The sequence below is a fragment of the Erythrolamprus reginae genome, chromosome 3, assembly GCF_031021105.1.
Source record: "Erythrolamprus reginae isolate rEryReg1 chromosome 3, rEryReg1.hap1, whole genome shotgun sequence".
Taxonomy (NCBI): domain Eukaryota; kingdom Metazoa; phylum Chordata; class Lepidosauria; order Squamata; family Dipsadidae; genus Erythrolamprus; species Erythrolamprus reginae.
The window spans coordinates 98,910,797-98,919,189 of NC_091952.1; the positions used below are offsets into that span (position 1 = coordinate 98,910,797).

The 8,393-nt window shown below is 37.2% G+C and overlaps 1 protein-coding gene across 1 annotated transcript in view; it reads left to right on the forward strand.

Moving 5' to 3' along the window:
• The window catches only part of CACNA1E (calcium voltage-gated channel subunit alpha1 E), a 377,710-nt gene that overhangs the window by 364,382 nt on the left and 4,935 nt on the right, over positions 1–8,393 (forward strand). The window lies entirely within an intron of this gene.

Below are 8,393 nucleotides of genomic sequence, written 5' to 3' on the forward strand. Positions count from 1 at the left end.
CAAAACCACAGAAACATGATCTTTCTCCACCAAAATTGGGTAAAGTTAGGAAACACCAAGGCTATGCACATATCTGGATATGAACTCATCATATCCTTCCTATTACCAAATGTCAACTGCAGCACATCCCAGGTGAAGATGAAGCTGTTTTATTTTTTTTTTATTTTTTTAAAAAATATTTTTATTAAATTGCATAGACAAACATGACATACATAACATGCAACACTTAGTGGAGCTACAGTCGCTCCACTCAGCGTAGAAGTCATCTTTATATTTAAACATTAAAAAAAATAAAAAGAAAAAATCTTGTCGTTGTTTAACACCGTCTATAAAATACTTAAAAATGTCAATTATACAGTGGTAAATAAAAACACATCTAAAATATTTAGCAACATATTTAAAAATGTTAAAATTCTAACTTAAATTGAGCTAAAATAAAGGAAGAAAAGGAAGAAAAAGAGACAAAAGAATGAGAGTAGAAGAAAAAAGTTCACATTTATATTGTGAATAATCATCATTTACTACAATATAACTACTAAGTGCTGATATGTTTAAAATAATATAACGATAAAATTATCTCTTTTTCTTTGTATCCCTCCAAATATATACCTTTTGCCAAATATCATAGAATTCTGATTCTTCTTGGTTATTTATGCAGCTGTTTTAAAGGGTTTCCATCAGATATTACATACATAGCTATACTCTCTGAATTGTTCCTTGCCTTTTGAGTCTGGATCTTTGCACAGCCTCAAAAGGCAAGGCAAGCCTCAAAAATACAGACTACTTGTTGAAACACTTACATGGATAGTTTTTAAATAGGATCTATTTTAAACCATCCTCTTATTCATCTTTGCTAGTTCTATACTATTTAAATATATTATTCATCTTACAAATAGCATTGTATTGCAAATGCTAATGGGCCCTCACCCATTTAAAAGCTAATTTCTTAAGTTCCAGTTAAATTACGATAACTTAATTACAATAACCTTTTTTTCAACACAGGTCGTGTAGAAAAGGCATTAATTGAAAGGATACACTATTTGATATATACAAAAATAACTTTCGGATTTAGATTTTATTCTTTCTTTTTCTGTACCTAAATTAATTCTTGTATGCAACCAATTTAAACTAAAATTTGAATCACAATATCCTCAAAATGCATATTAGTTCTTTCTGATAGAAATCTCAGAATGGAGTTTTCAAAAGGGTAATAAATTTGCAGGGTTTCTATAAGATTACAATGCTTGGAATCCTGATTTCTCCAGCTGATTTACTCCTACAGTGGACAAACAAGCTCCATGATGATGTTAAAAAAAAAGTTTTTAGAAAGAAGCTTTTGTTTCCAATGTTTCTGTACCATATTTTGGTATATTGTAGATTTTTGAGCCCACAAGAAAGAGAACATGGTAATAAACTCTATCACTTGGTATGAATTTATTTCCCATAATATTCTTTGTAGAAACAACACTGTGTTAATTAAGATATAAAAGGCAAGATAATGGTTTCCAGAATGATTTCTATTGTGTCAGAATTTCTCAGAATGTTTGAAATATCACTAATAAATGGAAATTTTTCATCCATATTAACATAATGAGTAGTTTCTAACAAAAATGTTAGTCACTCTATAGCAGCCACATGTTGTCTCTCAGATTGCTTTTTATATTTTGCCTTTTTATTTATTCAAATAGCCCCATAAGTGTTCTTAGTAATTTATGACTCATATAAGAATATGAATGCAGGAAGCAACCTTAATCTGAGACAACCCACTGGTCCATCTTACTCAGAGCTTAAATTGGGAGGGGTACTTCTCCAGTCTTACTTTGAAATGTCAAGGATAGAACTGGATTCTAGTGCAAAGCTTTGCAGGAACTTTAATAATAATTTCCTATTGGAGAAATGGGCAACACACCAAAGCAAATGGGAGAGAGAGATGGCTTTTTTTAGTGTTCAGGACCAGGACAAGATACAAGTAATCTTCTGCTTACAAGCACAATTAAACCCACCCCTCTTCCATTTTAGGTATTGCTATTGCAATGACTTTCTATGGTTTTGTCGTCTATTTTTGAAAATGTCCAGTATAAAAATGTACTTTGGGTCACCTTAAGTCTGCAAAGTTCTCAGTAGGCCTTGAATGAATTATTTCTTGATTCCTGTTTTTCAGCTAGCATGTTACTTAATCCCAGTAGCATCATTAAGTACAATGATGCAATTTCAATAGTGGATGGTGAGTGCAATTTGAAAAGCAAAGAATAACTCTGGCCAGTTAGCTTTGAGTATTGTCATTCACTGATCATTTGGCATTTCATGTACTACATGAAAGTATAAGGGCAAACTAGATGGACCATGAGGTCTTTTTCTGCCGTCAGTCTTCTATGTTTCTATGTTTCTACATTATTTTTGGAAACGTGAAGAGGCCCCTTTTGCTTGCAGAGAATTCAGGCTGCAAATTATTCCATTAAACAGTGGAATAATTAAGGATGCTGGCTGGGCCACTAATTTTGAAGTGATGAAATTTCCATTGTGTGCATTCTCTTGTGTACTGTTGATATGGTCAATTCATGGTGGACTCTGCTGACAGCTATGATTTAACTTTTTATTTTTATTAAGTTTTGTTTGCTGCAGTTGTTTTATTATGTTCAATTTTTCTGAGCAAGAAGGTATGCAAGACGTGAGAAATTTTATATTAAGATCTAAAAAGAAAGGCAATGTAATAAATAATACATGTAGAGTAATAGAAGTTTAATTTCATGGTGGGTACACACGCTGGCTTTCAGGCAGGGATGGATTTTGTATTTCCCAAGTGGACCTTCTTCAGAACAGCTCTTCTCTCCAGTCCCAAAAACCAAAAAAGACACATGTCAAATATCCCAAGAATGTTTCTTTATTGTTCCATACCTATAGATAAAATCTTGTCAAACTGAAGCAATATCCTACTCACATGAAGCGTATATTCTGCAAACTATTAAGGATGGACTGTCTTCACTTTCTTTCTCTCACACAAACTACTGTATCTGAACTGAGTTGCATCTTAATCCTATACAATGCATCCCTTCCCTCCAGAGAATGTGGTCCAGTACATCTCTCCTCTCCTCCCCTCTCTCTCATCCTTCCAAGGTCGGGTAAACTGAGGACTCAGATTGTTGGGGGCAATATGCTTACTCTCTGTAAACAGCTTAGAGAGGGCTGTAAAGTACTGTGAAGCGGTATATACTTTGAAAAGTGTTCGGAAACTTCAGATCGTGCAGAATGCAGCTGCGAGAGCAATCATGGGCCTTCCCAAATATGCCCATGTCACACCAACACTCCGCAGTCTGCATTGGTTGCCGATCAGTTTTCGGTCACAATTCAAAGTGTTGGTTATGACCTATAAAGCCCTTCATGGCACCGGACCAGATTACCTCAGGGACCGCCTTCTGCGGCACGAATCCCAGCGACCAGTTAGGTCCCACAGAGTGGGTCTTCTCCGGGTCCCGTCAACTAAACAATGCCGCTTGGCGGGACCCAGGGGAAGAGCCTTCTCTGTGGCAGCCCCGGCCCTCTGGAACCAACTCCCCCCAGAGATTAGAATTGCCCCCACCCTCCTTGCCTTTCGTAAGCTACTTAAAACCCACCTCTGCCGTCAGGCATGGGGGAATTAAGATTCCTTTTCCCCCTAGGCCTTTAAAATTGTATGCATGGTATGTTTGTATGTATGTTTGGTTTTTTATATTAAGGGGTTTTAATTCGCTTTTAGTATTGGATTATTATTGTACACTGTTTATGATTGCTGTTAGCCGCCCCGAGTTTTCGGAGAGAGGCGGCATATAAATCCAATAAATAAATAGATAGATAGATGGATGGATGGATGGATGGATGGATGGATGGATGGATGGATGGATGGATAGATAGATAGATAGATAGATAGATAGATAGATAGATAGATAGATAGACAGACAGACAAACAAACAATGAATAAATAAATAAAATGCTAATGCTATTGCTATCAATGACTCGGACAAGGAGATAGATGGGGAACTCATCAAATTTGCAGATGACACCAAACTGGCAGGAATGGCCAACACTCCAGAAGATAGACTCAAAATACAAAAGGAGCTTGACAGACTTGAACATTGTCTGCTATCTAACAAAATGAAATGTAATGGTGAAAAAAGTAAGGTCTACATTTAGGCAAGAAAAACAAAATGCCTAGGTACAATATGTATGGTACATTGCTCAACAGTAGTAACTGTGACAGGGGTCTTTGAGTCCTAGTGGACAACCATTTAAATATGAGCCAGCAGTGTGAAGCAGCTGCCAAAAAAGACAACATAGTTTAGACTGCATTAACAGAGGGATAGAATCAAAATCACGTGAAGTGTTAATACCACTTTATAATTCCTTGGTAAGGCCTCTCTTGGAATATTGCATTCTGTTTTGGTCACCATGATGCAAAAATATGTTGAGACTCTAGAAAGAGTGCAGAGAAGAGAAACAAAGATGATTAGGGGACTGGAAGCTAAAACATATGAAGAACGATTATAGGAACTAAGTATGTTTAGTTAAATGAAAAGAAGTGGAGGAAACATGATAGCAGCGTTCCAATATCTCAAGGGTTGCCACAAAGAAGAGGGAATCAAACTGTTCTCCAAAGCACTTGAGGATAAAACAAGGAGCAATGGGTGGAAACTAAACAAGGAGAGAAGCATTTAGAACTAAGGAGAAATTTCCTGACAGAACAATTACTGTAATCAGTGGAATAGATTGCCTCCAGATGTTGTGAATGCTCCAACACTGGGAGTTTTTAGAAGATGATGGATAACCATTTGTCTGAAGTGGTGTAGGATTTACTGACTAAGCAGGGGGTTGGACTAGAAGACCTCCAAGGTCCTTTCCAGCTCGGATATTCTATTCTATTTTTCCTTGTTTTGTAACTGCTATTAAGAAATATACTATTTTTAGATCACATTTTTCCCATCTTGAAATGGCTGGAAACCTAGGCTCCAGTTTCTGGCAATATGGTCCAAAATGCCTCCAGCGGGCACAAAATTGGAATTTAAGAGCTGCCTGCAACCTTAAGGTTTCAGGTTGCCTACCATGTCCTGGGGCAATTGTAAGATGAGTGTTTAATGTCTTAATAAATTTTAATATTTAATGTAGAGAAGGCAGTTTAACAATGAACATAATTCTTATGAATCCTTAATATAAACTAAACAACTGGACTTCTATAGCCTAAAGTTCCCATTTTAAACATTTAATTTTTAAAAACTGGTCAGGGGAAATTTGGCACTTAATTTGGATATCTCCTTGAATTAACTAATGCCTGTTTTTATTTTGGAGCTGACTGACCATTCAATAAATCATAGGCAGTATCGATGACTGTCTACCAAATTTGCTTAACACATGACAAGCTGATGCTTTATGTTCCTGCCAGTTTTTCAATTTATTCCTACCTAGCTTCTTCTCTGTACTCCACTTAGATATCCAGCTGACTTTCTCTTCACTGTTAGTTTTGTGTACTGTACGTGTATTCAGTTTTTATTTCCTAGATGTGGATATTTCAGATTTGTCACTAATGAACAACATCCTGCTATTTGCAGACAAATCCTTTTGAATTCAGATTCCAGTGTCAATAGTTTGGAGAAAATTATATTAATTACAGATTTTTGGCAAAAGATCTGATTCTTTTGTCCAAATTGTTAACTATTTTATTTTAAAAAGTATAATTGAGACTTCCTGCTGCAGAATTCTGTATGCTACTGCCAAATACTATTTATTTATTATATTTTATAAGGATCTAATTTATAGTATGCAGGCATCAATGTCTTTCCTGAAATCAAGCCTTATGAAAGGCATTTTTCCAAACACTTTATCAAATTGTGATTGAATGATTCATCTGCATTTCATTTTACCATGTCTTCGTTATGCATGCTTGTTCTAATTATTTGGAATCCTTCCACAGAGAAAAAAGCTTTCGGTGAAAAGCTACAATATTCCATATTTTCCTTCTTTCTAGAATGTTTGTAGAAAGGACAGAAGCAGTAGGACAGTATATGAGTACTGCAAGGTGGCATTATACAGTACAGATGCATATACCCTGTCAAATTGTTATTGCATGAAAAACTTTGGGTGGAAACATCCTTAGTCAATACCAATAGCACTTACATTTATATACTGCCCATTAGTGCTTTACAACACTCTCCAGATTTACTATGTCAATGTTATTTGCATATTGGCTCCAACAATCTGGCTCCTCATTTTATCAACTTGAACGGAGGGCTGAGTCAACCTTGAGCCGCATCAGGATTGAACTTCAGGCTATGGGCAGAGTTTGCCTTCCGTACTGCACTTAATCATTTCACCACCAGGGCTCAGTCAAGATGATATGGTTTTCCTGATTCTTCACTTCTCTTTTAAAGAGAGAGAAAAACAATTTCCTTCTTTGTTTCCTATAGTCAAATAAACAATTTTTTAAAATGTAATTATATCTTTGTCTCTGTTTTCTGTCCCACTCTGATCTGGGCTTCTCCCCTGCTCTTCCAGAGGCTATGAGCACCATTTCTGTTGGAAGATGATATGCTAAGTTATTTATTTCCAGCAATATGGCCCAGGCCACTTTTGTGCCAATGATTTATATTTAGCACCTACAGCTAGTTCTGATTAAAAACTATGACATAAACCAAAGATAACATTTTGTTCTGCAAATGTATTTTCTTTATATCTACCCATAGCACTAAACTTTACATCTTGATTTAAAAAGCAATTAAACTAATGAGCTGGTTTGTCTTTTATTGGCAGATGAATGCTTGCTCCTTTTCTTTCTTTCCATACTAAATTAATTCCTGCCTTGTAAAAAGAAGGGACTTAGTTTATGAAAGTTGGCCTTCTGATAAGATCATTTGATCAAGGCAAGATAATTCCTTTCAACAATAAAGGGACTCTTTGGAGGGGAATAAACCATCTGTAAGCTATCATATTTTTTGTAGTTTAAGAGGTATCTTTTTAACCCTCAAAAGAGGGTGAAAATTTGGGTGCGTCTTATACACCGAATGTAGCCCCACTCAGCCTCCCTCACTCTTTGGTCTCAATTTATCTCCTTGCTGCAAACAGCAGCAAAGCCTGCTTAGCACAATTATCTGCCTCCTGACACTCAGCTAATTGATTGAAGTTGCGGCAATCCCACGTGCTAAAATGAAAGTGAAACTAAAGCTGCATGGAGGCAAATTGCTGCAGGGAGAGGCAAAGGCTGAAACAGAAAGAATTGGAGAAGTTAAAGCAATGACTTAACAATATTGAACTAGCGATGTCCAATGTAACACCAACAAAGATTTAATGTGCCAGGACTATAGGAATTTAGTTATACATTACACTTACATCCCTACTTTTTTTAAACAACCCAGAGCAACCTATGTGGTTCTCCCTACTAATAGCTTGTCTTTACAACACAACAGCAGTGCCATAGGAAGCTCCATGGTTCAGTAGGAATTTGAGCATGAATCTCCCAAGTGCTAGCCTGATATTCATTCTTATTTATTGATTGATTGATTGATTTGATTTATATGCCACCCCTCTCCCTCTCCTTTAACTATACACATGCTGGCTACTTAAAATAAAAGAGCAACCCATGACAAACAGTGGCATTATTATACGATAGGAACAATGGCTGTACGTTGATGCAAAATATTGCAAAAGTAGAATGCTTTAGGCCGGAGTGTGTGTGTGTGTCAAACTGGCAGCCTGCAGGTTGGATGTGTCATGCCCACCTCAGCTCCACGAAGAGAAAAAATGTGATATGTCACATGATGGCAATGTAATGTGGCCAGTTTGACACCTATGCTTTAGGTCAGTGATGGCGAACCTCTTTTTCCTCGGGTGCGCGCTATCGTGCATGTGTGAGTGCCCACACCCATAATTCAATGCCTGGGGAGGGCAAAAGCAGCTTTTCCTGCCCACCGGAGACCCTCTGGAGGCTGGAAATGGCTTGTTTCCCAATTTCTGGTGGGCCCAGTAGGCTTGTATTTTGACCTCTCCAGGCTCCAAAGGCTTCCCTGGAGCTGGGGAAGGGTAAAAATGCCCTCTGCCATCTCACCGATGTCTCTCTGGAAGCCAAAAACCTCTCCCAGAATCTCTTCAAGCCAAAAATCAGCTGGCTGGCACACACATGCACGTTGGAGCTGAGCTAGGGCAATGGCTTGCGTGCCAGCAGAGATGGCTCCGCATGTCACCTGTGGCACCCATGCCATAGGTTCGCCATCACTGCTTTAGGCTGTTGTATATACTTTTTATGTCATAGATATCGTGTGGTAAAAGATAGTAATGGCTTCAATAGCAACGGAAGGTCATATAAAGAGTAAAGCAGCAGAAAGGTCATAGAAAGAGAAATAAAGTGTTGGTGATAGGTTTTAATGGCTAGATTA